At 48.3% G+C, this 19,062-nt stretch overlaps 1 protein-coding gene and 1 long non-coding RNA gene across 2 annotated transcripts in view; both read right to left on the bottom strand.

Annotated features, from left to right (window-relative positions):
• Nucleotides 1-12,782: 12,782 nt before the first annotated feature.
• LOC142032201 (uncharacterized) lies at nucleotides 12,783-17,533 on the bottom strand. Its single transcript, XR_012650776.1, has 3 exons — nucleotides 15,081-17,533; nucleotides 14,220-14,381; nucleotides 12,783-13,841 (listed from the first exon to the last, which is right to left on the bottom strand). It is a non-coding gene; the product is annotated as an uncharacterized LOC142032201 (long non-coding RNA).
• Nucleotides 17,534-17,803: 270 nt separating this feature from the next.
• PCNX1 (pecanex 1) overlaps nucleotides 17,804-19,062 on the bottom strand; it is a 95,199-nt gene continuing 93,940 nt past the window's right edge. Inside the window, exon 37 of the transcript XR_012650775.1 lies at nucleotides 17,804-18,340. The gene's annotated coding sequence lies outside the window, so the exon portion shown is untranslated. The remainder of the gene's footprint in view (nucleotides 18,341-19,062) is intronic.

Genomic DNA, 19,062 nt, shown 5'->3' with positions numbered 1-19,062 from the left:
CGAGTGGTTAATGGGACGGCTCTGGTCTCTGCACCCCTGGTGCGCTTCATACTCGCCCCAAGAAATTCAGCACTGCAGGGACGTGTCCTTCCACACATGCCCAATGCAGCTCCTCACAGTATTTACAATGATCTTTTGTCGCTTCTCAAACAATAAAAATGCAAAAGAAAGCTTTCATGCTGTAGGCAAGTGCGAATTCTAGATCATTTGGGCTATTAACCTTCTTACTTGTGGATATTGCAAACGTTTAAAGATCTGCTTGGCTAAGCACCCTTTCATTAGCTCATGTAGCTGGAAGTTAGATATGTGAACAAACTGAACAGAATGCAATGAATGACTGTAAAGATCATCTAGGTGGACTGCTAAAAAAAAAGTAGCTTTATTTTTGCTGTACACATTTTATGTACACATTGATTAAATACATTATTCTTCAAAAGGGAGCAAATTGCTCTACTCGTGCTGACCAAGGCTCAAGGAGTTAATGCTTGTAGCACAGCCAAGTGATGACAGGAAAGACCTGAGAGGGTTTAAATACTATGAAGAGCAAGGAGCCAATTAGCAGAATGGACCAGGATAGAATTAGCATTCAAGGGTAAAGATAGGAAAGGAAAATGTGGAGTATCAGGAAGGACTTTGTGGCGGTGAGATATGCAAAATTATCTCCCAAAAGTAAAGTGGCAGAAGCTCTACTGCTTGGTACATTTAAAATTAAGTTGGACAAAGCGATAGTGAGTGAATGCAAGATAACAGTTCTGCTTCAGCAGGAAGACGGGCTCAAGCTATTTTCATCTTCAGCTCCTTGGAGCTGGCTGTTAGCATGATCATTTCTAAGCAGGAAACTAAAAGTGTTCCCATGATAGCAGGTAACAGAGAGCTATGCCTGTACCTACTACTAGCTCTGGCAATTTTAAGACATTTTGCCAGACAGATCTATGAAGAACAGGAAAATCCATGAAGGCCGAGACTGTTTTTCAACTCTATGCTAAATCAAGAAAAAACCCAACACAAAATTCTAAAATAAATTGTGTGAGAGAGAGAAATTTAGAAGTAAATGGGAAAGAAAACAATAGAATATGTATACACACACACAGTGATATCATTAGGTTATACATAATAGACAGTCATTATAGCATCCTAACAAGAATTTACACCTCTGGACTACTGAGGACATTCCCCCAGTTTGCCTTGTAAAAGAGATGTGTCATCAATATTTTCTGGTTCCAGACTAAATGAGGCATTTTTTACAGGAGATGTTGCAAAAAAGCCCCTCTCTTGTGGCAACAGGGGAGTCAGGGCTGGGCTGGGACAGGTTCTACCACTGATTTCCTACACGACCTGAAATCGCTTCCTCTACCTTCCCCAGGGTAACCCTGACAACATGACAGTGGATGGGACCACTTGCCAAGCACGCTGCATCTTATATCTCTTGCTCAAATCATTCTGAAGACAAAACTCTCCCAGCTGTGACTAAATATTAGTCACGCACAGAAACAGGGACTTGCGTGAAGCGCGGTTAGCAAAATCACAGCCTACTATGGTGAGAATTTAATAAGAGCATTTAAACTCCCAAAGGTTAAAACAGCTCCCTTGCAAAGCAACTGAGCCTGGTGCTGAGTTGCAAGCAGCCTTAACGTGGTGGTGAGCCAAGAAGTCGGGTGGGAGGCAGGGGTCGAGGGCAGCTCTCTGCAACCACCCGCTGCAGCGCCCGATTTAAGGCACGATGCGATACGCTGCGGATCTGGCTCCGTACCTGTTTGCGGGTTTGCTGGAGGGGCTCTAGGACCTCAGATCCAGCATTGCAAGAGAGCGAGACAACCCTTAGGAAAAAAGGAAATTGTTGTGGAAAAAGCCTGCTATAACTCACGAAGGCAGCAAGCAGCTTTGAACAGGCACAGACCCTACATAATAAAAGCGACCTACTCATTTAATACATTTCTTTCAACAATAGCTGGGAACTATAAGGCCCAGCTGTGCAGCACAACACATCATCATATAGCCAAGTGGATACCTATAGATCTGACTTTAGCAAATTAAGCAATCCATTTACTGCCCATTTCTGCTACTGCTGAGATTTGCACATGGATAGTATATGAGGGGAGAGCAAAGATGCAGCGAGTTAGATTTGTGCTGCTGCCAATGTCTGTTATCACAGCAGAGAGAAGCATTGTTTAGATACTAGTCTGCGTCTTGAGATCTTGGCCAGAGTCATCTCAAAGCTACAGGATAACTTTGATCAGTAGCAGCTCCCAGGGAGCAGCTAGGCTGACAGCATCACCAGCCGTACAGAAGAAGGACAGGCCAGATGGAAATCAGGCCTAATACATTTTATGCTTGGCAAATGTCACTATTAATGGTGATTGTGACTACTTTTTCCTCAAAGCACACTTTCAAGTCTTAGGCTCACATTGCAATCTGGTTCATGTTCAGAAGGGAGAACAAGTCAACCCTTCAACACCCCCCCCCCCATCCCTGCCCCTGTAATGTATTTTTCTGGGAAAAGTCACAAGGTTATAATAGAAAAAAATGGGACAGATCTGAAATATTTCTGGGCTACAAGCCCTGGCCAAGCAGGGAGAACTGTTAAACACTGGGACAGTTTTCAGGCAGAAAGGACACAGCCCGGTCTCATACTTCATTCAAAACTAGGCTACCAAGAGCATTGGAGAGTACACCATAGGCAACAATCTTGCAGGGAGTCCAGAGGACAAGCAAACAGAAACTCAAAAATTAGCCATAAGGCCCCCCCCCCCCCCATTTCATTTTCCTAAAGCTCCACAAAACCATGCACAAGGAAAGCTGACTTTCCCAATAGAGGCAATTTTGTCTATACAATACCTGTGCCTGTTGTCCTGGAGGACCATCTGGAAGTAGCTGGTACTATGTTCTCCATTGGGCTTTCATGGCTGAAAGATTAGAAATACATATTTGTCACTTATATTGACATTCTTATTACCTCTGCCATTAATCTCATTACCTCTTCTGGCTAAGCTATTGCTTTCTTAAGCAGCTGACTGTACCCAATTAAGGAGTAAGCTGTGTATATCAAATCACATAGGTCAGACTTTCCTTCCTTCTCTCAGGAAAGGTGATTTTAAACAAAAGTTTCTATTAAGTGAGGTTGGAAAGAAATTCATCCTGGCTTTTATCTTAATGGTCTTTTGAATGTCACCTTTCCATTTAGATCCTCTTGTGATAATCAGGGGCTTCCCACTGACATACAAAGGCTTTGGCAGCTCTTTTCATAATACCTGTCCCTTCAGGCAGCGCTCTAATTCAGGGAGCTTGAGTGTCTATAGAAAGAAAAGCAGTGCTTATTAAAAAGAGCACACAAACTTCATCCACTCTGAGCCTCGTACATTATTCCCTGGTGAAAAGGATTTCCAGTTCCTCTTTATGGAAGTGGAGACTCATGAATACAGAAAACCCAGTGGATCAGTCTGTTAGTCATGCCATGTCCCCTAGCCTTCCTCTAGGATAATAGCAAGCCTCAATTAGGCACAAAAAGAATTAGTAAAATATCAGCACAAACGATCAGACATCAGATATCTATGTGGGACTTGATAATGAAGCACAAAGAATTAATTTTTGTCTGGAAGGCTGTATCTGTTGTGGTTACATGGCATTACCAGTTCTGTCTGAAATGCCTTCTCTGGCCCTTTACAAACTGCCTTTAAATCCCTCTTGAAAGTAATTTTCTTCCTGTCTCTTCTACAATGAGAAAACAGCAGGTACTGGTTTGGGGTTTTTGGTCTTTTTTTTTTTTTTAATATATGTATTTTAATATGCCTGCTACGAGACCCATTAAGAACCGCACCCTCACTGACAGTAACAGATCTCTTTCTTCATCCGATCTTAATGCTCCTCTTCTCATCACCTCCTGCTACGACTTCTGAAAAATACAACAAGCAGGCAAGGGGAGGCAGACAGCAAGTCTTCTCACACTTCTTATCCAACTTCCTGCCATTACAAAAATAGGTCTCCAGGGATGAGTGCTTACCCCAAAGAGTTCAGTGAGGTACAGAGAGAGGCAACACATGTTATTCCTGCAAGCAATAGTGTGATCATCGTGGCTTCGCCCTATTTCTCTTCACAGCCTCACCTGAGAGTGATTGCTTTGATCATTGCTAGTGCTGTGGGCAATTAATCTATCAGTGTCTGCTTTTTACAGCGTTTTGAAGAATGCTGCATTTGCAGGGCCCTTCACCAGGCATAAACTGATGTAGCTCAGTTGCAATGTGATGGTCCGGCCTAACGCAAATAAAAAAGTAAGCGTAGCTGCATGTTGAATGGAAAGATCAAGCTGAATTGCAATGTAATCCTCATCTAATACTGACACGGAGGCACAGTCACTGCCTAACAGGACACAGACAACCAAGAGCACAGAGTTGCTGATTAAACAAATAAAACAGCTCTGATGAGCAGAGAAATGCCGAATGCTTCCATCAGCAGTTCATTTAGGCAAGCTCTCAGCGCATGAGTAAACAGATGCCAGATGCCCCCCAGAGCAGTGCAATGATATCAAGAAAAATTCAGGTGATGGATGGGATATCTAAAGCCTTAAAAAAATCTATTTCCTTGCACTGCTTTAGAGCAATAAAGGAAGTATATCTGACACAAATACTGGCCAGCAACACTGGAATGCTGCACTTCTGCCTGCTTTCTGCCCGTTTCAGTTGATCAGCAAGATTTTCAGGAAGGTCAACACATTTTAATAATGTCATCCTGGCCAGAGAACAAAGAGTTTCCAAATCTGAGCAATTACTTTGGAAAAACTCAGGCTAGCATCCCCATCAATTCACAAATTTTTCATTCTGTGGGACAGCCCTAAACTGAGTGGGAGGCTAGATGATAAGCTTATGATAAAATCTCATTAGACCCTACCCTCAACAAGAAAAGCATTGCTCTTTGCAAGGAGAACAGAGCTTTTTCTGCCATTCCTGTACAAAATAATGCATGGGGCGAAGCTGCCCTCCTGCAGCTCTGGGGGTGCCTCGTCGCAGGCTGCGCTAGTGCAGCTCCAGCTCATCTCTGCAGCTCCGGCACGTTGGCCATGTGGGGCAATGAATATAGGTTTTGGTCTTGCACTTCTCCCTGCACTTTGTGGCATAAATTATGCCAGCATGTTACCACCCCTCCCTATCTAGCCGTGCCATGTCCTTTCCCAAAAGATTTAATGCCCAAGGCTTGCCTTTTTCTCTTCGTGTTAACGTGCTATAAACACCCATTTCTCAGAAAGTGGCAACAGCATTTGATTCAACCTCACGTGCACCATTATCGTCCTGCTCTTCATGGCAGTGCTACTCTAAGAGACCTGGACTGAATATTCAGCCTGGCAACTTATTCTTTTGGGGATTTGAAAGGATTTTTGTATGATTCTAGATATAAAACCCACAGGTATGTGTGGTTTCATCATTATCTCACCCACAAGTGGAATAACTACTTCAAGTACCGGTGAGAAAAAGCAATCTCAGGTAGCAAACCCAGGAATTTCACAGGTGGAAATAAATCATCCCTTTCCAACCTCAGCTCTCGGGAGAGAACAGCTGTGAAATGCCACCTTCAGCATTTATCCGCATGGAAGACATTAGCCCAGCTTTCCGAACTAGCTGTCACCTTGGAGCAAGGGAAAGAAAAAGCTCTCACACCCAGACTAACAGACATACAGACTTACTCACTAAAAGTATTGATACCTGACATGACAAAAAGGCCTCTTTTTTTCTTACTCATCGATATTTTGTTTTATTACAAAACACAACAACAAGGATAAAAGACCTTTTTCCCCCTCGTACCTGGACCAAAGCCATATGAATAGGCTTAAATCTTTCAATCAGGTGAAACAAATGCATGCTCGCCTAAGTCCCATTTACAACCCAGTCTGGGGGAACAGGAGTCCTTATTCTTTTATTGCACAGCTTGCATTGTGCTTACATCGTGTTTGAGTTAGCCTTATAAAGCCTAATGACTTCAACTATAAGGTATTAGATAGCTTATTTAGTTTAAATTGTTGACAAAATGCATATAAATTATTTACAAATCCTAATACAACTGCATGTCCAAACTCATGCAAATTCATTTTCTCTGTTAGCAGAATGATACGAGTATTCTCAAACAAAAGAACATTTTTTCCTATCTTTGCCTTGCAATATAAGCACCTTATGCAATATGTACACACATGTGTATAGATATGCACATGCACTGTGTTACAGCATAGCTGATACAGGTTATTTAAACAGAGGGTGCATGCATCTGAAAATTGCGCAGGGACTAATTGACAGTTTTCTGCTTTGCCATAATTCTTTCTCCTAGTGTGTGTCTCGTGGACTCTTAATGAAGCAGAGATCTAATGGAAAAAAAAAAAAGAGTCGCTAATTGTGTCATTAAAAAGGTGATGTGTTGGTGCACACACAGCCTGTCAAATCCAGTCCTATCAGCTCTTCAGCCTGGACTAACGCCATGTGCCTTGTAACACTAGCTGTGTTACCCAACAGCCAAAAGTGGTTCTCTCCAAGAGAAGGAGCTGTTGGAGGATGGTTGTGGGAACCATCCTCATCCCCGCCTGCCAATGCTGATGGCTGTCGGGATGCAGGTGGGTTCCTTGAATTGGATCGCAGGGGACTGCTGAGCAGGGCTCCGACTGATGAAGTTGCTCATCTTGACGTGCTTTCTGTCCAGCATTGAGCTCATGGTGGGTTGGGGTTTGAGCTACTGGTTCTCTGCTGGTCCGGAGAGAGGAGAAAGCTTTAACAATTGCATTAGGAAGCCCCTGGTTTTTTCACCATGTCAGCAAATGTGCAGCATTTGCTTTAGAGAGGACGCTTCCCTACCCTCCAGAAGCACATTTGGTAGTTGTTTTTGTAGGAGACCATTGTTTTTCTAAGTTACGCGAAGAAAAGCAGAGAAAGAGTTAACAAGCTCAGTCTACTAAAGTGAAATTGCATAGGGCAGGTGAGGACTTGTTCATCCTTCCACGGCACAGCTGGGAGCTTCTCAAAAGAAAAATCACAAGAAAGGTTTGTACCAAAAGTGAAGATACCCTGAGCATAGAGGCTGCTACGAGACTGAACACCCGTCCTCTTATATTCAGCTTCGTTAAAGCTTATTTACTAGCCATCAAATAAAAAGGTGAAAGTAAGTTACAGCACTACACTAAAGAAATACTGGGCATATTCCAGAAGTGCTAAAAGGTCATGGCAGTGAAGCATGCGGTGTTAGATCCATCTAACCTGCACCTGTGGGAAGGTAAAGAGGATGACACCTGAAGGACAGGATGCCATCCAGAGGGACCTGGACAAGCTCAAGAAGTGGGCCCACGTGAACCTCATGAGGTTCAACAAGGCCAAGTGCAAGGTCCTGCACCTTGGTCAGGGCAATCCCTGGTATCAATACAGGCTGGGGGATGAAGGGATTGAGAGCAGCCCTGCAGAGGAGGATTGGGGGTACTGGTGGATGAAAAGCTGGACATGAGCTGGCAATGTGCGCTCGAAGCCCAGAAGGCCAACCGTATCCTGGGCTGCACCAAAAGAGGCATGCCCAGCAGGGCCAGGGAGGGGATTCTGCCCCTCTGAGACCCCACCTGCAGTACTGCCTTCAGCTCTGGAGCCCTCAGCACAGGAAAGACATGGACCTGTTGGAGCGGGTCCAGAGGAGGGCCACAAAAATGATCAGAGGGCTGGAGCACCTCTCCTGTGAAGAAAGACTGAGAGATTTGGGGGTGTTCAGCCTGGAGAAGAGAAGGCTCCAGGGAGACCTTATTGTAGCCTTCCTGTACGTAAAGGGGGCTCATAAGAAAGATGAGGACAGACTTTTTAGCAGGGCCTGTAGCGATAAGACAAGGGGTAATGGTTTTAAACTAAAAGCAGGTAGATGCAGACTAGATAAAAGGATGAAATTTTTTACAGTGAGGGTGGTGAAACACTGGCAGAGGTTGCCCAGAGAGGTGGTTGATGCCCCATCCCTGGAAACATCCAAGGTCAGCTTGGACGGGGCTCTGGGCAACCTGACCTAGTTGAAGATGTCCCTGCTCATGGCAGAGCGCGTGGACTAGATGGCCTTTAAAGGTCCCTTCCAACCCAAACTATTCTATGATTCTGCTCTGCTTATCTCCCCCCACTGACTGCAGAGGGATTCTGAAGGACTATGGATCCCTGCTTGCTGCAGCAACCTAGTGACTCATGCTGAGCTTTGAGCCTCGCTGGGTAACCAGATAACCAGCTACTGCAAACCAGAAAAAAGGTGTTTGGTACCTGTGGTGTGCCAGGGGAGATGGGATGATGTGTCTCTCTCATGCAACCGTGGGAAAGAGACGGAGCCTGCATTATTCAATGCAGTCACAGGTTTTCCTCCAAAGGTTTGGGTTTTGCAAGCCTTCTGTAGCCGTCCCTTCCTTGGGGAGGGAAGGGGTGTCCAGTGAGAAACAACCTCCTGGTGAGCAGGTTTGTCTGCTCTTCATCAGTGTCTGGCGTGTGTTCATCCTGCTGCACCAGGGCTGCACATGGAAATCCTGTGAGCAAACAGTTCTCTCATCCAGGATAGGATGTGGTAAGCAGGGAAGTTCATTTTGCAGGGACTTTATTTTGTACAGAAGCGAGCTTGTGTGTTGTAGCTTGGGCAGTTAATTAAGAACGGAGAGCACTTTTCCTGGGGCAATGTGCTTGTTGGATAAAGACCTTCCTTAGAGACGGCAGTTGATATTATTTATGGCTTGAGCTGACCTAACAGCTTGCTGCCAAGGAAAGGAGAAGTCCCGCTTCTCCCTCCCTGGATTGACACCAGCCCTGGCAGCCCTCTGAGCTGCCTCTGCTCCCTGAGCTGGCAGAGGCAACCTCCCAAAGTGCCAGGGGAGCAGAAACCGGGAGCAGGAGGACCCCTCGCCGGGGCTCTGTGGCAGAGGAAAGGGAGCAGACAGCTGTTAGATCACATCAGCTGCAAGGTGCAAGTTCTCCTTCGGTGCTAAACAGAGGCGAGATGAAATCTGCTCGAAACACTTTGATCTGGCTTCTTGGCATACACAAATAACAGTAGAAGCTGGTTATAGCATTATTTTCCTGCAGGACACCTGCCTCATTCACTAGGCAGGATGGGCCGTCCAACACTCTGATTCATTCACTGCACAACATCCAGCACGTTACACAAGAAACATACACCAGAGAAACATATAATCAAGTAACGAAGCAGCGTCGTAACAAAAAGGCACTGTATTACAAAGTTAAGGAAGGAAGCACAACTTTATTTCTGTAAATACCTTAATTCTGAGTGCTTCCATCGGAAATGTGTCCTTTTACACGTAGCTTGTAGCGTAAGACTTCCTATTTTTGTAATGGTAAAGAAACTGCGTGCAATAGAATGATGTACCAAACCGAAGTTATGCCCAGCTGTGCACAAGCTTATTTGAGAGTGTATCGCCACAGCCCCCTGTCATAAGAAACAGTCGGGTCCTTTTAGCTAATTGATCTCGTGCTGCTTGGACCATTTCAGGGGGAAGGAGCGCTGCTGGCATTTCTTGTAGCTCTGGTTAATGGGCCAGAACTTCTTCGTATTTGTCATCTCAGCAGAGGTCTTGAGGATCAGAACTTTGAACTGAAGCACCTGTAGTGACATTTTCTGTCTAAGTACTTTTGCGGACCAGATTTCAGCTCCTGTAAGTGCTGAATTAACCTATTTCCATGACCTAGAAATGATATTTTTTTTCTGCATACACAGCATTGCTGAGTCTCAAGGTTTATTACGTCTCCCTGAATATTTGGTATGTTTCTTAAATCTCTTGCCTGTGAAGAATGTGAAAATCTTAAATTCTATCAAAAAGGAAAAAGTGCTGCTTGTTCTCACTGGAAAGAAAAACTGGTAGCCAAGGTGGAGTCTGTAGGTGCAGCAGCAGAAGGCAAACCTCGCCAGGTCTGCTCCGCTGCAGGCATCATTCCCAGCGCCCATCCTCCCTCTTCAGCCACTTGCCTCAGTACAAAATAACAGAACGTGGTTTTAAGATCTCTGCACACAATTCAGAATATCACAGGCGGGAACTCGGACGACGACGTGAAGTACAGATTTGCTCAGGCACATTGTGCCATGACAGTGCCAGGCAGAAGGTGGGTGTTCAGGGGGAACGGTCAGCCAGCAACTGGTCCGGTGACACGAATGGGACCCAGCAAGGTGTCCCACACCGCACCCTGAGGAGCTGCCCTGAAAGGCTCCCGCAGCTACTTTAAGTGTGACACTGTATACAAATCTCACGGACATCACCTGTAATTTGACGCGGTTTGTATTTAGAAAAGCCGGATAACTGAGGAATCGTGGTTTTGCTTGCAATCCTGATTTCTTGCCGTGGCGATGCTGTGACTTGAGTCTGGGGGCAGTGGTCAGAGACCCTCTGAGAGCACGCTGCCTGCGCCGCCCGCTCCCCAAAGTTTCTACCTACCTCCTTGGCTGCGCTGGCTTCCAACCAGCAATGACAATACATGTCACCGGTTTTTAACGCAGATGGAGTATTTATAGTTTAGGGCTTTTGTACTCTCTTCCATAGCTTAATTAGCAATATAATTTCCTGTAGATCTTCCTGTACTTGTGGGAACGGAGGAGAATGGCAATTACTGTGGAAAGCCAGGGGCAGCGGGGGGAGAGGAAGAAAGACACAGACATACACACAGAGCCATTTCTCTGCAAGTGCGTAACGAGGAGGTGGCACTGAGCTAATGCCAGCGGAGGGGACGGTCTGCGGCGGCTTTATAAGGGAGTAGTGACTTATTTCATGTTCGACTTCAGGAAGGTTCCCGTATTGCATAGGAAGAAATCTCGTACATATTGAAGTAAACTGGCTTCAGTCTGCACTACCAGCACAGCCTGCATTACCGATACTTTCACATTCGAAGAAAAAGGATCTAAACAATATTATAAGTGTGCCCAGGAAATGTGAACAGCTAAGATATTCATGTTACAGTAAGTGCTCAAAGGCCGTATTGTCTAAGGAGCTGTACAAACATAAAAGGCAAGATCCGTGCACTAAATCTAGCTTACATCAAGGAAGATGAAGGGAAAAATGTGAAGCAGCGATACAGGGAAGGAGGTCCAGAGCAAAGAGTTCCTGAGACACACTGTTCCCATGGTGAAACCAGCCTAAGCAGATCCCCTTCCCCTGGGCAGGTATTTCTCACAGAAAACCCTCTTCTAGCCTCCAGCCCTGTCCCGGGCAGCTGGACTTATGCTGGTGCATGGTGTGTTTATATCACCCCAAAGGCTTTTCTCCTGACTTCCATGAAGTGCATTGGCTGCAGAGAAGCCCCCCTCAGAGCTCTGGCTCCAGCTGTTGCAGGGGAAGGGGCTACGACTGCAGAATTCATGGCTGTGAGTTCAGATTTCCAACACCACTGAGCGTGGCAGCGCTCGTGGAGCTGGGCTGCTTTCTCAGCTGGCTTCTAGCTCTGTGTCGAGTAGGCTGATTCAGAAACCCTGCCTCCCTCCAAAAATGAGAAAATCTGAAGCTCACATCTACATCAGTATTATGAAAACCTTTATAGCATGACATACACATATAGAAATTGCTTCTCACAACACTTCTTTCCCATGAGGTGGATAAAACTGTTTTCACCTATGAGAAGGTATGAAAAGGGAGGTGGAAAGAATTAAAATGATGTGAAAGTCACCATAGCAGCAGAGTTTTGACTGCAATCCAGGCCCCTGTGCCTTGCTGCTCAGTTTTAACCTCTGCACAGACACCTTCTCCCACGGCATTCTTGGCCCCTGCTACAGCAGCTGCCAGCTGAGTCAGAATTCATATTTTAAGCAGTTCTCGCTCAAGCAATTATGTATTTTACATGACTGTTTTGTAATTATGTGCACAACAGAGGCATAGTTCCCTTCACTGCCACCCTTTGCATCCTCCTAGGTGTCATTTAAAACCGGTAAGGAAAACATTTAGAGAAGAGTTAGGAAAGGTGAGCATCTGCATGTTTATGAATGAGAGAGTGAGCCGGTAAAGCCACGCTTGTCCCCAGGCATTGTTTATAAATCATTTGCAGGATGAAAATGAAAATGCAGTTGCAGCCACAGATGTGAGCAAATCCCTGAGCTGGGCTCAGGCAGGAACGCTGAGCTACTGCTACAGTTTTCTCCGAGCTTCCAGCTCATGCGACCCACGCGCTTTCTGCCTAAACCTTTGTGCGATGCCTGCTTTGCTGCAGACGTTCCAGGACATGGCTCTGTGACGCAGCCTTAATTTCAGAAACTAGTGTGTGTGTGTATATATATATACAGACACATGGTACATATATGTATGTATATATTTATGTACATACACATAGAATAATGTGTCCTGGGATCTCTCTAGCAAACCAGGGACTGCCCCTGCACTACCCTGAAAGGCCCGGATACAAGCCACGAGGCTGAATCATTGCTCACCCTGCCCAAATGCCTTCTGCAGCCGGGTGACCGGAGGGTCTCAGCCTGAACATACTGCCCAATTTATGCTTTGCACGGTGCCTGTAAACTCACCCTCCTCTTCCTCCGTCCCCCCACCCCTGACCACGGAAAGACCTCAGGCAGCGACAGGCCAGAGCTAGAAGCAGCTTCCCAGGGTGCAGACAGTGACCGATGCACATCAGGCACGTAGCTGGCACTTGGGCATCTTTGAGTGGCATTTGGGCATCTTTAAGGAACAGCACTCCATCGTGGGTGGGCGGCCGGGCTGTGAGCAGCCCACACACCTGGGGGAGGGCAGGGGGTGCTGGGGGCGAGGGCGGGGGGGGGTGGGCGGCATTTTCACCTTCTTTCAAGGCACTCTTTATATAGCCGGTTACATAAAGCTGTGCAATTTGGCTCCTGTTGGGAGAGAAATGCGGGCGTAGGAGTACTGGTACACCAAACCCGACTGTAAAAGTCATCTGTGTGGTTTGGGGGTTTTTTTCCTATCATTCACCACTAATCTCTAGAACAGTCGCTGCTAAATATTTAATAAAACAGAGCATAACTTAGCAGTAAGTCATGGCACGCCTCTAAACCCTGAGCTGGCAGCCGGAGGATGGCCCCCGTACAGTTTTCCAGCCGTGCCGGTGCCAAGGCCTCCTGGGGACAGTGATGGGCATTCGCCCCCTTCCCGCAGGGGGGGACAGGGACAGTGAGGGGTGGCGGGGAGCTCAGAGGGGGCCCGTCCGCCCCCTCCCCAGAGGAGCTGCGGTGGTCGGGGGTGAGAAAGGCGAGGGGCTGCTCCCCTCCCTCCATCCCCCAGCTGCTGACAGCATCTTGGCCACGAGGAAGGGTGAGCACGCGTTTTTGAGCTTGGCACGGGAGCGGAAAAAGCACCGCTTCCCCTAGACTTGACATTTATTCGCGTTCACGTGGTGCGTTTCGTGCCCGAGACGAAGCCCGGCTCTGCCGTGCCGCTGTGCGGCACCGCCCGCACCGCTGCCGTCTCCTTCAGGGAACGCATTTTCCATAATGAAAACCAATTGTGTTGAAAATAGTTAGGGAGCCGTGCAGCGTAACATCACGTACAGATGAACTTGTAATTGCAGCCAGCGCCGCGCTCCAAGCCAATTACTCATTACACAGGTCACTTCCATTCATTATTATCCACGAGGGGGGGGTTGCAGCACAGGCAAGAGGGGGGGGCGGCTGGTTGCTCACAGCAATTCCTTGGCACACGTGCAGGGCTCCGAAGGGCTCCAACCTCTGCTGCAGCAGCCAAGCCGGAGTGGCAGGGAGGGCCAGGCAGAGATGGGGTCGGTCCCACTTGGTTGGTTAACATCAGCCTTAGCTGTTTATCAGCTTGGCAGCAGGTAACGCTGTTTCTGCTGTCTGGCGCTCCCAGTTTCTCACACCCAACAGGTACCTCGCCTTCCAGCTTATGAAGGGAGCTTGTAAGAAAGAAAGGGACATTTTACCAGGGCCTGTAGTGACAGGAGAAGGGGTAATGGTTTTAAACTGAAAGAGGGTGGCTTTAGATTGGACATAAAGAAGACTTTTTTATGACGAGGGTGGCGAGACACTGGAACAGGTTGCCCAGAGAAGGTGTGGATGCCCCATCCCTGGAAGTGTTCAAGGCCAGGTTGGATGGGGCTTTGAGCAACCTGGTCTAGTGGAAGGTGTCCCTGCCCATGGCAGGGGGGTTGGAACTAGATGATCTTTAAGGTCCCTTCCAACCCAGATCATCCTGTGATGCTACCCCATGTAGGCACACCCATCCAGCATGCTTGTTGTCCAGGCACAAACTCCCAGGGGCCGGTAATCCTTACCTGGGCTGGAAGATTTGCAGAGGGGATGAAAGAGCTCCCCGTGCGCAGGGTGCCCACTTGACTCAGAGATCCCAAGCAGTAGCACTTCCATATGAAGTTAGGGCTGTCTCTTCTCACAGGTGCTGGCTTCCTTGGTCCTAATGCGCTCTGCGTCACACCAAACTGAAAAAAAAAAAAAAAAAAAGAGCGCGGAGAAGGCAAAACAGCTCTCAGACCTCAGCCGTGGCTCCTTGTGAGCTGGCAGCAGGCAAACGGGCTGGCAGGCACAGCGCTGGGGTCTGCCGGTGGGCAGCGCGAGCGGAGGGGTCAGCGGGGAAGGTGGACGCAGCACGCGCAGCGCGGGGTGGGATGGGGGAAGGCTCAGTGCAGGCGCTGCTGGTGAACGCGGCGGTGCTGCTGCCCTTACTGTGGTTTGGGTCACCCTCTCCCTGCCTAGGCGGCCCTACGGCAGCGACGGGCTGGTGCCGTTTGCCCTGGAAGCGATCGGTGCCAGTGAGGTGCGTTGGTGGAGCTGGGGGGAGCGTGGCTGCAGCTCCCGGAGCACACCCTGGATGGCAGGGAACAGCCCTGGCCGGCCAGGAGACCCTTACCCAGGTACTTCCCTGACAGCATCAAACCAACCCACCTTGAATTATGAGGCATTTTTCAAATACAATTTATTTATTTTTTTTTTTTAAGTCAGGTAAGGCATCCATAAAGCAGATCATCCAGGCCACAGCCAGGAGCCATTCTCAGGGATCATTCTTACAGATTCGGTGAAAAAAGACAAGACCACTGCTGGAAGCTACAGCCCAGAGGTTTCCAAGCCTTAGGCAAAGGTGAGCGCAGAGCATTAAAACCAGGGTGCAGCAAACAGGTTACCTTGCTGTTCACAGAAAAGATCCTGAGAAGGCAAGAAACACGAGCTGCTGAGCTCTGCCATGGCCGGGCAATCGGTTACCACCAGCCCCACTGGGCTGGCTTCTTTGCAGCTCCGGGGAAGGAAACAGCCCCAGTCTCGCTGTAGATGTATACAACACACGTTGATGGAACAAAATGCTGCATTAATAGCAAACAACAAGAATGACAAGAAGAGGGGAAGCTGTAGTTTGTAATTACTCCTAATAAATCATAGCGCTGCTTCTTCCAGGAAGAGCTGCCATCTTGTAACCCACAGAGGGATGAGCTGCTACCAATTTGGCTTTCCACACAACCGAATGACGGGGCTTGTGATTGCACCAGCAAGGAGAGACATTGCAAACAGCATTGGCTTCCTCTCTCAGCGGGTGTCAGGGAACACCAAGGGCTGATTGCTCAAAGTGCTAGTAAGTATGAAGTGTGCAAGAGAAAAAAAGTTAATGTACCGCAGCAGTTACACTGCAGGGGAGGGGGAGCCAGTGTCCTCCAAACCTCAGGTGTCCCCACAGTGAAAAAAGAGGAGGGCTGGAATGGTTCCTCTTGCTGGAGAACATCGCTACAGCCTCTCCGTCCCCAGCAGGCACTGCCGGGACACGTAAAACACACTCCACCGGCAAAGGAGGAAATTGCTTTCTACAAAGACAGCATTGACTTACCGGTGACAATCTCCCACCTGCGTCTTCTGGCACCCGCACCACATGGAGCAGGTAGGCTTGCAGGAGAGATTCACCAGGGCACAGGTCCCAGGCAGTTTTTTCCACAGCAGGAGTGAAAAAGAGTTATTGAACTGTGTGCAGGTTCATGGTACACCTCTCCGAGCCATCCTGTGAGACCTGCCACACCAGTGGAAGGGATGCGGGGTCTGGACAAGCAGCAGGGGCTACTGGGATCCTCATCAGCCTACATTTCAAGCAATTGCAGTACACGTATGTGTCTGGGTTGCAGGAGTTAGCCATGCATTTCCAAGAACTACATGTGGAAACAGCAGCCATTTCATTCCCAGCATCGCAGAGGAGCACGGACACTGTGGTCTTAAACCAAGGTTTAACCTGCAATTTTGCATGAAAATGATAATGCACCACAATACATAGATAACGTTGCAGTGAAGAAAATGGCCTATTATGACCTTTTTAGTAGTTTCCAAGACAGATGTTTGCTAAATCAGAATTGTATTCAAAATTAATTTGCACTTCTAAGGAATTTGCCTCTGGTTCACTTAAATACAGGGGAATTACTGGAAAGAGGCTGAGAAATTATGCTGGAGCTGCCCACTTGATCTCTTCCAGCTTCCAGAAAGACGGAAGGCGGTCTTTCTCTTTCCTCACATATCCTTTGCCCAATATATCTTGCTGTTTGTTCCTCTCTTCTTGCTTCCCTAGCCATGGCATCGCTAACAGTCAAAGAAAATTATTGATTGGGTGGGTGTCTTCCTTTCTTTTTGACATCTGAAAAGACGTTACGAAACAACGCTAAAACCCCCCAAATCAAACAATCAAACTCATTCAACCCTACCCAGGTCCACGGAAGGAAGGACACAGACCCGAGCAAAGCCAGCCAGCAGCAGAGCCGATGGGGTCGAAGGGCTCCTAGAAAACCGCCCCGAGCTCACGCCAGGGCTGCGGCAGTGGTCGGGCACGCGCTGCTATCGCTCTCGGCGTGCCTGATCAGCGCAGGGCTGCAGCCAGCCCCAGCCACCTGGGCACACGAGCATCTCAGGGATGCAGGGTGCGGGACGGAGGGCAGCGATGCCCTAACCGGCGGGCAAGGCCGCCTGCGCTGCCGTGGGGAACACGGGCTGCTCTGCTCCCGCTGCGGGTGAAGACTTTCTCAGCAGTTTTCACTGACAGGTTTGGGACACTCATCATTATGACTACGTGGTGGCCCAGCAAGGTCCCAGGCACCTCATTTCAGGCTGCGCGATCCCTAAATGAAGCGCTCGGCCTCGGCCCCCCGCTCGTTCCTGCCCTGCTCCTTGGCTTGTTCCCGTTGCAGGGCTGCTAGGGTTGGGGCTGCGTTCCCACCTGAAGATAGGGAGGAAAGGCTTATATTTTTAAAGCAGGACCGGTTCCCTGACAACGTACGGGAAAGGGCACGAACTAGCAGGGGCTTTCTGCCACGGGGGCTCTGGCCGGACCCCCCCAGCCCTGCAGGGAAGGACTGCAGCGTCCCCTCCACGCAGGATTAACGGGGCGGCTCGGCACTAACCTGCTGCTTAGCTTAGCACAAACATCTGGGTGCTCCGGCAGGGAGTGGAGACGAAGACGGCATCGCCGAAAAAGAAAAAAAAAAAAACCAAAACCAAACCCCAAAGGCTCGCTAGAACAGATGAGCAAGCAGAAAGCCAGGTGGGGCTTTAAAAACGAGCTCTCTGCAATCACGGGCATTGTGTTTCGGAAGGGCTGGGGGGGTTCCTCCTCCGAAAGGCGGCCCCGAGCCCCCCCCCCCCCCCCCGTCAAGACCACCCTGCGCCCCCGGTTGAAAGCACACGGGGGCCAGGCCGGCAGCGGAGCCCCAGCCCCCTCTGAGCGCCGGGGAAGCCCCGGTCCCTCGGGGGGGGGGAAGCCCCGCTCTGCCCCGGCCCGGTCCCTGGGCGGGCTCCTGCCGCCCCCTGCCGGCGGCGGGTCACCCCCGGCCTCTCAGCGGCTGGGAGCCCCTTCCTCTCTTGAACACTCCAGGACTCAAGAGGGAACGGGGGGGGGGGTGGTGGTGGTTTTTTTTTTCTCCTCCTAAATAGCCTCTTCGAGCTTCACCATCCTACGGCGTGGGGCACACTTAGTGACGCGGTGTAATGAAGCTAAAAGCTGCTGCTCTGCAACTTTACCCTTTTCAGAGTTGTTTCTGACACAACTAATCTTTTCATGCGTTTTGGTAGACTGAAGGCAGCCCCAAAATCACCTGACTTCTCGGTTACAAAAGTATAAAGGCAGAAAGGGGAGCTGAAAAGGAACCAAAATGCTCAGCCAAAACCTCCATCCACCCAAATTTTTCTCTTGTTTACAGTCACAGCATACCTTGGTGCTCCTTCTGTTTACATAGCAAAGCGCAGAAGGCTGAACCGCCAGAAAAAAATGTTAAAACAGACCTCTTGCACAAGCAGTTTAACTGTGTCAGCTCAGTTCTTGAGTAACTTCTTCGAGTTTCCACCAAAAGCACTCTGGTACCCTGCATCATCAGCGCTACATGGGGTTAGCGCTGCACTAGGACAGGGTGGTCTGCACCAGTACCTAGGGGGAAAAAAACCCAAATCACTTCAATGAGTCGGTGCAAAATCTATTTAAGCTGATCCAACCAAAAATGAAAACTCTCTTAAGAGATGCTCAAAAGTAAGCGTGGCAAAAGTTCTGCTGAAACCCAAGTATCACCTTTCTACACAAGAATTATTTTTCAGAGGAAAGCTGATTAAAAACATGATACAGGATCATCTTTGGCATTACAAGGAAGCCACAGGATTGGCATTACACTCACACAGACCAGGTGTATGTTTTTAAAGCAAACATCCTGTTCCCAGTTCCCAGACACAGGCTCACGCATGAAGCACACAAACTGGATTCGTCTCAGGCAAAATTAAACCAGTAAATAGAGTCCAAGCCCTAACCGAGGCTCCAGTCCCCCAGTTTTTACCAGTTGCAGTCCTTAGGCTAACACCAACAGCAAGAAACAGTGGACTACAGTCTAAATCCATCCTTTCCTTTGCCACCTCTAAATCACACAGGAAGGGGGGGTTGTGCCCCTTTTTGATATTGTCACTGTTAAAAAAATATAGCTGGAATCTCAGCTGTTTGTTGTAAGCACAGCAGTTACAGACCTTCTGATCTTTTCAGTGAGACTCAGTAGCATTTATTGAAAAGGACTTGTTTTTCCCCTAAGAACATGTGTTAGATTTGTACTCTCCTCTTCCATTCACAAATTAAGGCCTGAAGCAGCTGTTGGTCAGGTTACCTCATCT

This window comes from Buteo buteo, chromosome 6 (assembly GCF_964188355.1).
Source record: "Buteo buteo chromosome 6, bButBut1.hap1.1, whole genome shotgun sequence".
Classification (NCBI taxonomy): Eukaryota; Metazoa; Chordata; class Aves; order Accipitriformes; family Accipitridae; genus Buteo; species Buteo buteo.
The sequence above is the reverse complement of the archived record's forward strand: the minus strand, read 5'-3'. Positions and strand labels throughout refer to the sequence as shown.